At 43.1% G+C, this 14,900-nt stretch overlaps 1 long non-coding RNA gene across 2 annotated transcripts in view; it reads left to right on the top strand.

Moving 5' to 3' along the window:
- The first annotated feature begins 406 nt into the window (after positions 1-406).
- LOC142491963 (uncharacterized) overlaps positions 407-14,900 on the top strand; it is a 91,189-nt gene continuing 76,695 nt past the window's right edge. For both annotated transcript variants that reach the window (XR_012800618.1, XR_012800617.1), the window contains exon 1: positions 407-512. This is a non-coding gene — a long non-coding RNA (uncharacterized LOC142491963). The remainder of the gene's footprint in view (positions 513-14,900) is intronic.

Raw genomic sequence — 14,900 nt, 5'->3', positions numbered from 1 at the left:
TTATGTCCTCTCCCCCTCCTCTCTCTTATGTCCTCTCCCCCTCCCCTCCCTTATGTCCTCTCCCCCCCCATCCCCCTCTCTTATGTCCTCCCCTTCCCATTTCTTCTATATCCGGCCCTGCTCATTGTCTAGAGGCTATCAGGGGGCCGCCGGGGCTTTTGTAGGGCTTTGTCGACCCCCCCATGACTCATGAGGGGTGTCACAGCCACCTCCTCATGCACGAGTGCTGTGTCCCTCTTCACCTGCCGCCGCGTCTGCTCAGGGGCTGTACGCTGTGTGGAGCTTTTCCCCTCGCACTCCCTGCGATCCTTCTGGCGCCGTGACATCATCTGCAGGCGCCGCCGCCTCCCCCAGAGCCCGAGTCCAGGTCTCGCGAGACGACGGAGCACCTCGCCGACGTCATCAGGATAGCCCGCGAAGGGCAGAGGGACTCCCGCGCTCCGTGAGGAGGGAGCAAGGCAAGATGGCCACAGCTCCGAATTTGCATGCCGGTCGTGGGCGAAAACATTAAGGTATTTATCGTCTACCAGGGCTCAGCGGGGAAGGATTATAGCGGTCAGGTTGTTCTCATCTTATTTTAGAAATCATAGTCCAGGTCATGGGGGTATTGGTGGATGACAGAATCCTCTCAGGGGGAGCTGGCAGCTGATTCTGCCACCTGAACCTCTGTATGCGTGGTACCTGCTCTGTTCCATGTGGGGTCTGGAGCGCCATCTTTAGCTGCTGTAAGCCTAGTGGGGCTTAGGGAGGGCTCCGAAGCCCCTACCCTTTGGAGGAAACCATCTCCGCCGTCTGCATTTTTGAGGATGTGAGCTACACCATTTTTTAGTACAAGCAGTGCACAGGGGAACAACCATCGGTAACGGATATTCTGGTCTCTTAGTGACTTAGTTACATGGGCTAGGGTGTGTCTTTTAGCTAAGGTATCTGGGGACAGGTCCTGGAAAACTTGAAATTTGATCCGCTGGAACTCCATAACTTTGTTTTCCCTGGAGATTCTGCAGGTCTCCTCTTTGACTCTGTAATGATGGAAGCGCATCACTATGTCCCTGGGGGGTCTCCTTTTTGGGGTCTCCCTCGAAGCACTTGGTGACATCTGTCTAAAATAAGCTCCCCTGCAGACTTATCTGGGAAGAGATGTTCCAGCCAGCTCGCTGAGAAAGCTTCAGGGTCAGTGACAGATTCGGGTACTCCCCGCAGTCTGATATTGCACCTCCGATCTCTGTTCTCCCCATCCTCTATTTTGTCCTCTAGCTTTCTAACTTGATACATTAGTGTGTTCACTTGTTTTTGGGTGTTTGTCAGAGCCCCTGCAGTTTCGTCTGACCTAGATTCCAGGGCTGCAGTCCTCTCACCCAGTGCATCCGCATCCTTTCTCAGGGCCCACAGCTCAGATTTAAAGAATCTTTTCATATTGGAACAAAATTCCTTCATGTCTTTGCGCCGCATGATGTCGTGATCCTCTGGTTCAGGCTCCTCGTCCACAGTCTCCATCTCTGGGTCTGAGCAAGGTGGCGGGGCCTGGATCCCTGCTTTGCCTGACTTTGCTGGTTCTTTAGTTTTAAAGTAAGTGGTGACAGGTTGGGTCTTTCTCCCTAGAACTTTGCTCGTTGCCATCTCTGTGTGTTCAGGAACACACTCGTGGGGAAATAAGTAGTGATCGCCCGCTGTTGCTGCTATATTTTGAGCTAAAGACACTGGTGGGAAGGGAGCTCTGCCACTAAGCTGCCATTCACCTTCCCGACACCATGTGATCTCTCCATTGCTTTTTAATTCTACACTAGTAATGCACATGCTTTATGAGGTGGGTAGCATAATGTGATTTTTATTTGGAGGTGTGGGGATCAAAACATTATGATAACCTGTTGAAAATATTTCTTTGACCTACAGGTAATCCATCATACAGCTCCCCCCGCCCCCCTACCCTCCCTGCACACACACAAGGCTCAAGTATTTCAACTTCTTATCGACACCTCTCACAAACCATTCATTTTCAAATGGTTGGCTTTGTGGCTTTAATCTTCCTGAGCCTGGTCTCACATTTCTGCGCCTGAGTGTGATTCTCTTTGGGACCTTGTTGATTATTAATGCGAATGAGTGTATAATTTCCCATTCAATAAGAAGTACGTTCCAGTTTTAAAAATATATCTTTTTTTTTCGGTTATTGACATTGGCTTGCATAACAATTCTGGATATTATGAGAATCAATCACTACTGTTGCTTTTTAATTCTACACTAGTCATGTACATTCTTTATGAAGTGGGTGGCATAGTACTGTGATTTTTATTTGGGGGTGTTGGGATCAAAACATTATTATGACCTGTTGAAAATATTTCTTTGAACTACAGGTAATCCATCATACAGCTTCCCCCCCTCCCCCCGCACACACACAAGGATCAAGGATTTCAACTTCTTATCGACACCTCTCACAAACCATTCATTTTCAAATGTTTGGCTTTGTGGCTTTAATCTTCCCGAGCCTGGTCTCACATTTCTGCACCCGCGTGTAATTCTCTTTGGGACTTTGTTGATTATTAATGCACATGAGTGTATAATTTCCCATTCAATTAGAAGTTAGTTCAAGTTTAAAAAAATATATATATTTTTTTGGTTATCGACATGGGCTTGCATAACAATTCTGGATATTATGAGAATCAATCAGTACTGTAGCTTTTTAATTCTACACTAGTCATGTACGTTCTTTATGAAGTGGGTGGCATAGTACTGTGATTTTTATTTGGGGGTGTGGGGATCAAAATATTATGATGAACTGTTGAAAATATTTCTTTGAACTACAGTAAATCCATGATACAGCTTCCCCCCCTCCCCCCCGCACACACACAAGGCTCAAGGATTTCAACTTCTTATCGACACCTCTCACACACCATTCATTTTCAAATGGTTGGCTTTCTGGCTTTAATCTTCCCGAGCCTAGTCTCACATTTCTGCGCCTGCGTGTAATTCTATTTGGGACTTGTTGATAATTAATGCCCATGAGTGTATAACTTCCCATTCAATTAGAAGTTAGTTCAAGTTTTAAAAATATTTTTTTTTTCGGTTATCGACATGGGCTTGCATAACAATTCTGGATATTATGAGAATCAAGTTTTAAAAATATATATATTTTTCGGTTATCGACATGGGCTTGCATAACAATTCTGGATATTATGAGAATCAAGTTTTTAAAATATTTTTTTTTTTCGGTTATCGACATGGGCTTGCATAACAATTCTGGATATTATGAGAATCAAGTTTTAAAATATATATATATTTCGGTTATCGACATGGGCTTGCATAACAATTCTGGATATTATGAGAATCAATCACTACTGTTAATCAATCACATCAATCACAAACCATGAGAATGACTCATCCATCCATTTTAATATGTTAATCTGATTAGCCCTTCTTGGCAACTACAGTAACTATTGTAGACTTGTGAGGCTTTGACGCTTTGCTGAGCTGTGTTATCTCCACCGTTGACTCACGAGCGATAACAGATAACCTTCAACTCCTCCCCCCACCACTTCACACACAAGCCTTACAATGTGAATAGAAATGTGTATCCACACCTTCCCGAATTTAATATGTAAATCTTATAAGCCCTTCTTGGCAACTACAGTAGTTGAGCCCACCCCTAACAACTTCACACACAAACATAAAGCCTTCTTGAAGAATCCCCCCCACACATTCAAAGTGAATTTAAAGTTCAAAGAAAAAAAAAGACATCCATTTTTAAGGACTGATTTTAAAAGAAACATAATCTGAATGATGTTTTGATAAATTGGGGGAGGGGTGGGGGTGTTTCAATAATTATCGTGAATGTTAAGAAATATTTATTTTATTTTATCAGGAATAAAAAATACAAATAATCATGAATAATATAAATTACAGTCTTTATCTTCTTTGTACACGTACTGTACTGTAGTTCTTCTGTTTGTTGAAAATTAAGATCCGGTGGATAATCATGGAAGAATGAAAAATACAAATAATCAAGAATAATGCAAATTTATAATAATAAAAACAGTAATACAAATTTTCAGACTTTATCTTCTTCGTCATGGCCACATTGCATTCTGTAGTTCATTGAGAGAAGGTTTTTTTTGTGTAAATCATGACTGTTGATACACTATACACACAGTTCACAAAATTTACACATGATACCCCCCAACTCCCCGCCCGTCCTTTTTTAGTGCAGATCTCTCTGAAAGGAAAGAAAAAATGAGTGCAGTTAAGTGCATATAATGCCATTGTGTACATTATAACTACTCCATATTGTACTATGCAGTTACTACTGTCAAAGTACTGTATACTGGAACTCTATACTACATTATAAGTACTGTATAACTACTGTAAAATACTTTGTAACAAGATTGGTAGTGCAGCTCTCTCTGAAAAGAAAAAATGAGTGCAGATAAGTGCATACTGTATACAGTAAAAAAATATGTGCCATACTTACCTGTATCATACTGTACTTGGTGTGCCTGTACTTACCATACTACAGTACAGTACTGTACCATACTACCTTCCTGATGCAAGCCCATTACGCTCTATCACAATGGGCAACACAGTTGCAATATGGTCGATATATTTATTACATCGTTTTTACGGTGAGTACATTGTTCCAAAAACTCAGTATGCCATTCGCCGACTCATCCTTTTTTGAGGGTTTCACAACTTTTCGGATATGATCCTTCAGCTGATGCCAGACCATTTAGATTGGATTGAAGTCTGGTGATCTGTCATTGGGGGGGGAAAAGAAGGAGAATTAGTTAAAAGAGATACACAGTAAACAGTTGAAAAAAATGAGACATGATTACCGTACTTACTCCGCTGGCGTCTTCACCCAGTTGATACCACAGGCAAGAATATGCACAGAAGACGCAGTGTGTTTGGGATCGTTGTCCTGGTAGAAACTATGACCATATGGGAATTCACGTGTGATGTATTCCACAATCTCAGGCACTATTTTCTCTTGAAAAAAAACTTTATTCATGATTCCTGTAACAAGAAAAGAAAAGTGCTCAAAGTAATGCACACTACAGTAGTACAGTACAGTGCATAAGGCTACAGAATGTGACTTTGTGCATTATTTTACCATCAAAGATGACAATGCATCCTCGTCCATACCTAGAGATGGCATGCGCCTAAATGTGATGACACGAATATGCGTTTCAACAAGGTTCCAATGAGACACATTACGCGCATGGGCATAGCTGTCCACTAATTGTTCAGTATATACTGTAGAAGCTGCTCAGCCACTGAAATTGCTGGACTACATTTTCGCGAATTGTGACTAAAATAATAGAACTAAATAACCATAAGCAAAGAGATTGATTACTGGACTATCGCTTGACTGTGCATTGATATTGATATGTTAAAAAAAGAATTAAATACACGTAGTTGACAGGTGACAGCGGGCTGCTATACCTGTAGTTGACAGCTGATGAAGCGGGAAATCTTTTTGGTACATGCAAGCTTGCTGGTATCTGTACGCGAAATCCTGCTAGGGCTGCAGGAATCCAGATGGGGACAGATAGCAAGGGTTGCCGGTCAGCAGGTTTTCACTGACGGTCGGACCGTTATTGGAAGCCGGTGCTATGCTGGCGCTGGCGCATTATTTGCCTGGGACTGACAATTCTTAGTTGGTTTTATCACGACCTTTCGCCTTTTGAAGTCTCCATGATCAAAGATACTAGAAAAATCTGGCGAAACACACCAATACCCTCCTCTAACTCCGGGTGCGGGATCAATATGAAAAAAACACGCATTGATTCATAACTTTTTCCTTATTGCATGCTTTGACACACGAGCATCTGGTGAAAATTTGTAAAAGTCATAATTTTCGATAAAATATTGATAAATTTGACCAACTGTGGCCATCTTATCATTTGCAAGAAAACAAAAATCTGTATGGTGCTCAACATAGATCACAAAGGCTGCATAGGCTCATAATGGCATAAATGCTGTAAACTGTATCCTTGAAGTATCCCACCAAATGATGTGACCAACCTTGAAATGATAAATACACCAGACCCACTATAAACCGATAAACCGGATAGAGTTCCACCTCTTGATTAGTGAGAACTCACACTTGCTAGTGTCCTGCCTAAATACATCTATGTGGATAACTGGGGTGTATAAATGAGTAGATTAACTCACTGTTGGTTGATCTCAGGTGAGATATACCTCCACAGGTGTGTTCTTCCGGTACTCCACAGGGTCCAATAGAGTTGATGAAGGAGAGATGGAGCACTACTGTAAAAAACAACTCCTAGAGAGTGGGTCCCAAAATAAAAGCCGTTTTAATGGATCAGAGCATGGATACAAAAAACGAACCCTAAGGCCCCCACCAACGCGTTTCAAGCTTCCGCTCTTTCACCTTGAGAAAGAGCGGAAGCTCAAAACGCGTTGGTGGGGGCCTTAGGGCTCGTTTTTTGTATCCATGCTCTGATCCATTAAAACGGCTTTTATTTTGGGACCCACTCTCTAGTAGTTGTTTTTTACAGTAGTGCTCCATCTCTCCTTCATCAAATCTTATCATTTGCTGCATTAATTGCGGACCATATTAAATAAGCGTATGTTATGTCGGGCTTTTTGAACACGTACTGCAGTGGTGTACTCATCTTGGAAATCTCTGGACAATAGAACACCGGACACTGTGCATTTTTAATATGAAACGCCTAAATTGATACAGTATTGTAACTTCTTCAGTACCAAGGTCAATTAACAATGGACCACTGTGGTATTTTTTAAACACCTGCAAGTCAACACATTACTGAAGCACATGTACAGTACTGTAGTGTACACATTAGAATTCATTACAATTCATGAATACCTGCCACCTGGCGGATACTCGAAGAATTGCACCTAATTAAATCCTAACTGTTATCATTAAACAGATCAAGCGCGGGTGACGGCCGGCATGAATGCGGCATGAATATGGCATGAATGTGGCATGAACGCGATCAAGCGCGTGGCATTCTGAAAAAGCCACCGCAAAATATCCGAGAAGTATTAAAATAAAAGCGTCCACGGCTGTATATTGCTAAGGAAATATAATAAGCCAAAGTGAACTAATTCAGAACCCTGAACAATGTCAAATAATTGTCTTGTACCTTGCCATAGACTGGTATATCCACAACTTAAAAAATGAGTCAATCAATTTCCCATGTTGATTTTAACAGACTGATGAGGATATGCGTTGAGGTGGTCCTCACCTCTTTTGCATAACATTAGCACAGATATCCGTTAAAGTTAACGAAAGGCCATCATTACTTAAAAACAGCCCTTAACACATCGTTAATTACTTTAGATGATAGCCGCTAGCACTTAAAGATATGTTAACACAAATGAACGGATCTACATATATAAGTACTTAATGGACCTCGGAGGTTCTTCCCCCTATTTGGGTAATTTTTAACTTCTATCTGTACATTTTTAAATGTGTGTATAATATAACATATTTTAAATTAACTTTCCATGAAAACAGAATATTATGCAAAATGTGTGAGCATTTACTTACATTTTTACAGAACACGATTCTTCGTTGTATCATATTTGGGAATAAAGATCCTGAATAAACAAATATGCATAAGACAGAAAACATAATGTACACATTCAATTTGTTTAATGATCTGTGTACAATGGTTCAGGGTCATATTTAATGTACATAATAATATAGTAATTCTGTAATAATATTGTAATATACATTGATTTAAATAGTAGCATGTTATAAAACCTTGCGGTATGCTTTTTCAAAGCTTTATTTCAAAAGTAGGGATATGCTGCCTCATAAATAAGAGCATGGATATAACTATAGTACATATTTGCATTTGTTTCTATGCATGTAAATGGTGGTTTCTTTTACTTGGCTGTCCTCGGCTGTGAATAATGCCCATTTTGAGATTAGGAGATTAGGTTATTCATCACTTGAGATGCTCCCTGCTGTGCAGCTACTTTCAGTGAACAGCCAAATCAAAACATCTTTGGAAGGCATTTTAGAATAGTTGAATGCATCACAATTTCCCTATTAATATATATTTCATATTACAGATTATGCATGAAATGTACACATTATGTTACTCTTTGTTAACGTCTTGCTCTTTGCCAGTCAATGTAATACTGAAAGTGAGTACACAAGCCATGGTGAGGGGATAGGTTACAGATAGTCATTTTTTTTCAGACTTCAATAGAAAATTAAAGTAAATCGATTATTTTATAGTCTTACTGGCGTGTCTTCAAGGGCTCGTTGCTAAGCAAATGGTAATTTAGATGTACTGTGCAATTTTTATAAGCAATTTACTGAAGGAATATTGTATTTCTCACTTTAAAATCACATATGCTTTGTCAGGTACAGAATAGTACAGTATTTTATTTTAGACAAATGATCAACATATATTTATTCATGTAATCGGAATGCTGTGATTTGACAGGGAATTGTATGAAATAAGTGATAAACGTAATGTGCCAAATAACACATATGGTTATTAAAATGTCTTTTAAACTCTGTATAATTATGTAAGGTAAATTGTGAAATATGAATAAATGCCATACATGCTTAAAATGTGTCAAATTAATTCACAATACTACTATGTACTACATTTTAAACTTTTTTCATTAAGCTTACTTTGTATACAAAAGGGGAATTATATATATATATATTAGTTAGGTCCGGAAATAATTGGACACGGACACAATTTTCAAGATTTTGGCTCTGAACGCCACCACAATGGATTTGAAATGAAACAACCAAGATGCAGTAGAAGTGCAGACTTTCAGCTTTAATTCAAGGGGTTGAACAAAAATATTGTATGAAACGTTTAGGAATTGCAACCATTTTCATACACAGTCCCCTTATTTCAGGGGCTCAAATGTAATTGGACAAATTAACACAATCATAAATAAAATGTTAATTTTTAATACTTTGTTGAGAATCCTTTTCAGGCAATGACTGCTAAAAGTCTGGAACGCATGGACATCACCAAACGCTGGGTTTCCTCCTTTGTGATGCTTTGCCAGGCCTTTACTGCTGCTGTCTTCAGTTGTTGTTTGTTCGTGGGTATTTCTGCCTTAAGTTTTGTCTTCAGCAAGTGAAATGCAAGCTCGATCTGGTTGAGATCAGGTGATTGACTCGGCCATAGCAGAATATTCCACTTCTTTGCCTTAAAAAACTCCTGGGTTGCTTTCGCAGTATGTTTTGGGTCATTGTCCATCTGTAAAGTGAAGCGCCGTCCAATACACTTTGCTGAATTTGGCTGAATCTGAGCAGACATTATATCCCTATAAACTTCAGAATTCATCCTGCTGCTTCTGTCTTCTGTCACATCATCAATAAACACTAGTGACCCAGTGCCATTGTAAGCCATGCATGCCCATGCCATCACACTGCCTCCACCGTGTTTTACAGATGATGTGTATGCTTTGTATCATGAGCCGTTCCAAGCCTTCTCCATAATTTTTTCTTCCCATCATTCTGGTACAGGTTGATCTTAGTTTCATCTGTCCAAAGAAGGCTGTTCCAGAACTGGGCTGGCTTTTTAAGATATTGTTTGGCAAAGTCTAATCTGGCCTTTCTATTCTTGAAGCTTATGAATAGTTTGCACCTTGTGGTGAACCCTCTGTATTTGCTCTCGTGAAATCTTCTCTTTATGGTAGACTTGGATAATGATATGCCTACCTCCTGGAGAGTGTTCTTCACTTGGCTAGATGTTGTGAAGGGGGTTTTCTTTACCATGGAAAGGATCCTATGATCATCCACCTCTGTTGTCTTCCATGGACGTCCAGGGCTTTTTGTGTTGCAGAGCTCACCAGTGCAATCTTTTTTTCTCAGAATGTACCAAACTGTTATTTGACCACTCCTAATGTTCCTGCTATCTCTCTGGTGGATTTTATTTATTTTTTGCAGCCTAAGGATGCCCTGTTTCACTTGCATTGAGAGCTCCTTTGATCGCATGTTGTGGGTTCACAGCAACAGCTTCCAAAAGCGAATGCCACACCTGGAATCAACTCCAGACCTTTTACCTGCTTAATTGATGATGAAATAACGAAGGAATAGCCCACACCTGTCCATAAAACAGCTTTTGAGTCAATTGTCCAATTACTTTTGGTCCCTTGAAAAAGAGAGGGCTACAAATTAAAGAGATGTAATTCCTAAACACTTTCTCCATATATATATATAGCCTGGCCTTTGGCAGCTATTGCTAATTCTGGGCCTTTCCTCTGTCAGTCCTGTAAGAACAGGCAGTGGAAAGGTTAATTCCATCAGTTGGCCTGTTTTGCATTTCAGCTCTGAGTATTGTAGCAATATTCAGGGGCGGGCCTAAGCAACCCGTGAGCATGTTAATCCAAAGGGTGGATATGGGTTGGAACACCCCCTGATGTGTGTGAGCCAATCGGTATCCAGCTTTGAGTTGTAATGATTCAAAGTTAGAGACACTCCCTGAGGATATTCAAATTGAGACATGTTTCCTAAATTTAGATTGTCAGTTAGTGAGTGAGTTAGTCTTCAGAGAGAGCTGAGAGAAATAGCAAGAAAAGAAGAGTTCTCTCCCTCTTGCCCCACCTGGGTGAGGAGGGAGGGGAATCAAGCTGCCACGAGCAGAAGGGCAGAGAGCAAATGAGGCCTATCATGTTCTGCTGTATGCTGTGTATGCTGCTCTGAATAAAGATCCACAGAAAAGAAGCTGCTGTGTGTCCCTGTTCCTGATGTCTGGAGAATGGAGTGTCAGTGGGGGTCTCTCCTCTGGAGACCCCTGGGTATCCCTACTGGCTGGAAGCGCTGTGCACCCTGAGAGAACAAGGTAACCTGTCCCACACTACACCTCCTGTCCCTGTCCTTGTTCTCCCCACAACACCGCGGAGCACTCAGCCCTCCTGTTTGCCAGCAGATCACAGTACCAAAACCACTCAGAGTAACCAGAAGGAGTCTACCCCCCAATCTCATGTCGGATGGGGTACCATAGAAGGGTTACATATACATTTTAAGTTATGGTGGATGAAAAAGGCGACAGAAAACCTTGTGGTCTTTTCTTGCTTTGCTAGTCCCATGCTGTGTTTAAAAGCTGTGTGAACGGCGATACATCAGCTTAAATGGGCTCCATGTGAATGGATATTCCAGCAAAAGTTGACACATTGTGTGCTCATTTGCATGTCATTTCCCAAAATCCCTTGCTGCAGTGGGAGCACTGTATGCGAGGTGATAATGGTTGGAAGGCAGGTTTGCAGACCTGTCTAAGACAAGTGAATGTGCTCACAAGTGATATTCTTTATTATATATATATATATATAGCAGTGCAGGAGGGAAACCTGTGGCCCCCCCTCTCTCCCCCCCCCCCTGCCCCAGAGTGTGTCAGTGTGCAGGCTGTCCCAGCAGTGCAGGAGAAAAGTCTGTGAACTGCGGAACCAGCCCCCCTTTCTCTCCTCCCCCCGGCTGTGACAGTTTCAGTGTAGGAGTGCAGGAGAGAAGTCTGTGATGAGTTGCAAGTAAACTTGCCTGTCATGTATATTCTGAGGTATATACTGCTGCGGCCAAGTTTATTCGAGCATTTGCCCGTTCTTGGCCGCAGCAGTAGCCTGGCGCGCGCCCGAGGGTGACGGGCGCGCGCCGAAGCAGCGGAAGAGCGCCCTCCGATCGGGGCGCTCTCCCTACCGCTGCCGGGTCCGCCGGGTCCCCCGGAACCCCCTGCCGCCGTCCCGCGATCGCGGGACACCAGGGCTCCCTCGGGGAGCCCTGGACGCGTGTGCAGGGGGCGCAGGCTCCCGAAGACGCGTGACCGCGCGTCTATGACGCGCGGCACGCCGAGGGGCGGCCACTAGCAAGCCGGGAATTCTCCCGGCTTGCGGATCTGGCTGCAGTGTAATAAACTGTGTCGCCACTGTAAGCACTCAATGTAGCCAAGACAGGGGAGGGACAGCAGAGCCACTGCTGAAAGTAACAGAATTATCTCTTGGCTTTCGCTCAGTAAAAGTGAAAGGAAGCAACCATACTGTACAGTAGGTACATGTCAGCACTGACATTACTAGTCTATTGTAGTAAGCTGGTGACATTGCAAAGTGTTTGGCATGTGCTGTGTTGGTGGACAATCTTGAGGCGATACCATATTAGTGAGGGGCTGAGCAGAAGTATACAGTTTATGTATGTTCTTAAAGCTGCAATGCACTAACATTTTGAAGTAGCAGAGGCACTATAAGAATATACACCCTGGCACCGACTAGGACCCAAAAGGTAATTTTGTTGTTTACACGGAGAAGGCATGCTTCCCTTTTGCTGCCCAACTACCAATTAGAGAAGCTAATCAAGTATTATACAGCTCAACTCTGTTATAGCGCGGTCCTCGGGGGCCACCCGATCCGAACGCGCTATAACTGGAGTCGCGCTAATTTTTAAAAAAATGGCCGCCGTGTGCCCAATCGGGAGGAGGAGGTGGAGTGATGCGCGGGCAGCCCTACATGGCCCCTAGCAGCCACTGTAGTTCTCCCAGCATTCCCCGCACTCCCCTCAGCAGCTCCGTACCAGACAACCACAAATCCCCGCAACTATCCTCCAGCCTCGCACCGATCCCCCTCACCTATTTCCCACACCCCAGCCTCGCGCTGATCCCCGCACCGCCCCCCCAGCCTTGCACCATTCCTCCCCCCCCAGCAGCCCCACAATGCCCCCAAAGGTGGGCTGATACCAAAGGTAGGGGGTGCTCTGTTTGCTGTGAGTGTGTGCAGTGTGCTGTGTGTATGCAATGTGCTGTGAGTGTATGCAGTGTGCAGTGAGTGTATGCAGTGTGCAGTGAGTGTATGCAGTGTGCAGTGAGAGTGTGCTTGTGCTGTGAGTGTGTGCTGGTGCTGTGTGTGCTGTGAATGTGTGCAGTGTGCAGTGAGTGTATGCAGTGTGCTGTGAGTGTATGCAGTGTGCTGTGAGTGTGCTTTGACTGTATGCAGTGTGCTGTGAGAGTGTGCAGTGTGTATGCAGTGTGCAGTGAGTGTATGATGTATGTGCTGTGTGCAGTGCGCAAAAAAACATTTTTGGAAAAAAAAATTTGGGGATTTTTTTATTTTTTTTAATTTTGGGTCCATGCTCAAATGCGTTATAAGCGATCTGCGGTATAGCGGATCGCGCTATAACGGAGTTGAGCTGTATATTTTGTTCCTGCACTGTCAGTGCTCAGCATAACCTCTCGTAGCCTAGTGCTTTCCAGTGTCTTGTGCTTTGCTCTCTCATTTGTCTTGCAGTTATTGCTTCGTTATCGACCCGGCCTGTTTGTGAACCCTCTCTGGATCACGACCTCGGCATATCCTCGACTACGTGTACCTCTCTAACCCCTGAACTTGGCTCCACGGATACCGACTACGCAGCTCTCTTTTATCTCAGACCTCGGTTTACGGACTTCCACAATTCTACATTCTCATATCCAGAACCCGGCAGTATACCAACTAACCCTCTATCGCCAGCCCAGACCCGGTAATGTTACAAACCACCCTCCAGGCATGCCTCCGCTGCTGTAGGTGTGTGGTGTACTCCCTTGCCACCTCAGAACCGGGGTCTTGTCTGGTATGTGGGCAACACGAGCGTTACATTCTGTTCCTAGCTCTCGGTTCCCCGGCTTTGTATTGGACTCTGCTCTTCTCAACTCCTGACCCGGGCTACCAACGGCAATCCGTACCTCTCCAACCCCGACCTTGGCAATGTACCACAACTACTCTTACCTCTCCAATCCAGACCGCAGCTAATTGTACCTGCAATGATCCGCTACTCTCCAACCCTGACCCAGCAACCTCGACTAATCTACACTCCAGATGCTCCCATGCGACTCTGGGTGGTGTTTATATCAATCCCCACCTCGGCCTCGCGATCACGCCTTGTTTGTGGTGAGAACTCTGTTACATAAATACGCTTAAAGAAGGAATATATATGCAAAGATCATAACAGCAACAGTATGCAAAATGAACCACAGTCCTAGATTATGATTGTGGCTGTTAGATACTCAGCCGTCAACAGCATTCTGTGGCCAAAACATCAAATGTCCCGACGTGAGGCATCCCATGACGGTCCAGTCAGAATCCAAGTGGTGAGGTTGTTTAGTTTTAGGACATAGAATATAGATCTCCTATTTATCATCATTATATCATTTGCCACACATTTGAACTCTGACCTGTTTATTTATATATTTTATCCAATTCTGCTGTAGCCCCACTTAGATTTTGGGGTTATGTATACAGTTATAAAAGGGGAATTATTCTTCATTTATTATCTTTGAGCTTCAAATCAGCAGTGACACACTGTTCACCTGGCACACCGAATCAGCTGTTACAATCTCCTGCCTCTTCCTAACCATTGGACAGACGTCATGGTACAGATGGTACAAATACTTCCTGTAACCGTCTTGACTTTAAGCCCCCCGAGGAAGCGTACCATGCGAAATGTGCGTTGGGGCTGTCCTCTTGTATTTGTCCTCCCTCTGCTCTGCATCACCACTTGGATACTGACTGGACCATCACAGGATGGCTCATGTCAGGACATTTGCTTTTGTTGTTTTGGCCATAGAATGCTGTTGATGGCTAAGTATCTAACAGCCACAAACATAATCTAGGACTGTGGCTCATTTTGCATACTGTTGCTGCTATGATCTTTGGATATATCTTCCTTCCATAAGTGTATTTACTATTTTCCTATCAGCTTCATATCACATCTTTTCATATTTTGCTTGTCTGTCTGGTCATGTACAATATGTTTGATGTTATATTATGTGCTCCGTGAGGGTTATTTTTGTCTTTTGTTCAGGCTTTTGGTGACCAGCTGGTCAAGTGGTGAGAGGCTTATTGTGCCTCACACTTCCAACTTTACTTAGATTTTGTCCTCACAGGGACTCTGTTCTATATCACTCGCTGTAATCAGGGGGATAGGCTAT

Source organism: Ascaphus truei, chromosome 4 (genome assembly GCF_040206685.1).
Source record: "Ascaphus truei isolate aAscTru1 chromosome 4, aAscTru1.hap1, whole genome shotgun sequence".
Taxonomy (NCBI): domain Eukaryota; kingdom Metazoa; phylum Chordata; class Amphibia; order Anura; family Ascaphidae; genus Ascaphus; species Ascaphus truei.
The sequence above is the reverse complement of the archived record's forward strand: the minus strand, read 5'-3'. Positions and strand labels throughout refer to the sequence as shown.